This window comes from Nomascus leucogenys, chromosome 13 (assembly GCF_006542625.1).
Source record: "Nomascus leucogenys isolate Asia chromosome 13, Asia_NLE_v1, whole genome shotgun sequence".
NCBI lineage: Eukaryota > Metazoa > Chordata > Mammalia > Primates > Hylobatidae > Nomascus > Nomascus leucogenys.
In genome coordinates this window covers 92,274,918-92,276,215 of record NC_044393.1, presented here as the reverse complement: position 1 = coordinate 92,276,215, position 1,298 = coordinate 92,274,918, and positions in this window count along the sequence as shown.

Genomic DNA, 1,298 nt, shown 5'->3' with positions numbered 1-1,298 from the left:
GGCAACAGCAGCAAAATTGTTTCAAAAACAAAAGGGAAAATGACTCCTTCACAGAAGCATGGGGAAGATGAAATGGAAAGCTCCTCTCAATGCCTGCAACATACCAAGGACTCAAACAGTTGTAGCTACTATTAATGTCTTCCTCCTTCTCAGATTAGACCTTTCCTCCTGCCCGTTTTTATTTTTTTTTAAAGATGGGGGTCTCACTATGTTGCCCAGGCTGGTTTTCAACTCCTGGGCTCAAGCAATCCTCTCTCCTTAGCCTCTTGAGTAGCTGGGACTATAGGTGTGTGTTACTGTACCTGGCCCCATTCTTTATTTTTCAGAGACGGGGTTTTGCCATGTTGCCCAGACTGGTCTCGAACTCTTGAGCCCAGGTGATCCGCTTGCCTCAGCTTCCCAAAGTGCTGGGGTTACAGGCATGAGCCACTGCGCCCAGCCAGCCTGGCACCACTCTTATCACAGCTTTGGTTGGGTGTGGTGGCTCATGTCTGCGATCCCAGTACTCCGGGAGGCCGAAGCAGGAGGATGACTTGAACCCAGATGTTTGAGACCAGCGTGGACAACATAGTGAGACCTCATCTCTATTTTTTTTTTTTTTTTGAGACGGAGTCTCGCTCTGTCGCCCAGGTTGGAGTGCAGTGGCACAATCTTGGCTCACTGCAAGCTCCACCTCCCGGGTTCACGCCATTCTCCTGCCTCAGCCTCTCTGAGTAGAGTAGCTGGGACTACAGGCGCCCGCCACCACGCCCAGCTCATTTTTTTGTATTTTTAGTAGAGACGGGGTTTCACCGTGGTCTCGATCTCCTGACCTCGTGATCCGCCCGCCTCGGCCTCCCAAAGTGCTGGGATTACAAGCATGAGCCACCGTGCCCGGCCCTCATCTCTATTTTATAGAATAAAATTAAAATTATTTTTTTAAAAAATCAGCTTTGGTCTGATATTAGTTTTTCCTTCTTCCTGATTTCCTTTTCCCCATTAGAGGAAACAGGATGGATGAGGGCAGCAGAGGGCAGCCCCCAGCTCTGGGAGGGGATAATTTTAGAAGAGAATCCTCTGGCAGAGGTAAGCAGAAGGGAACAGAGCTGTGAAATTCAACCTCATACCCTTATTCAAGGGCAAGGGGTTTGGGGGGCAGGGAGGACATGGAATCCAGTTCAGAGATACTGCTCTGTAATTCTCAAACATATCACACCTCTGAAAAGCCTTCCTATCCTGAAAATGGGTATTTATCTTACTCCCACTATTTCCATAATTTCTTCGCCTGTCCTAGATTTTGTATCCCTCCCTTGAGGTTA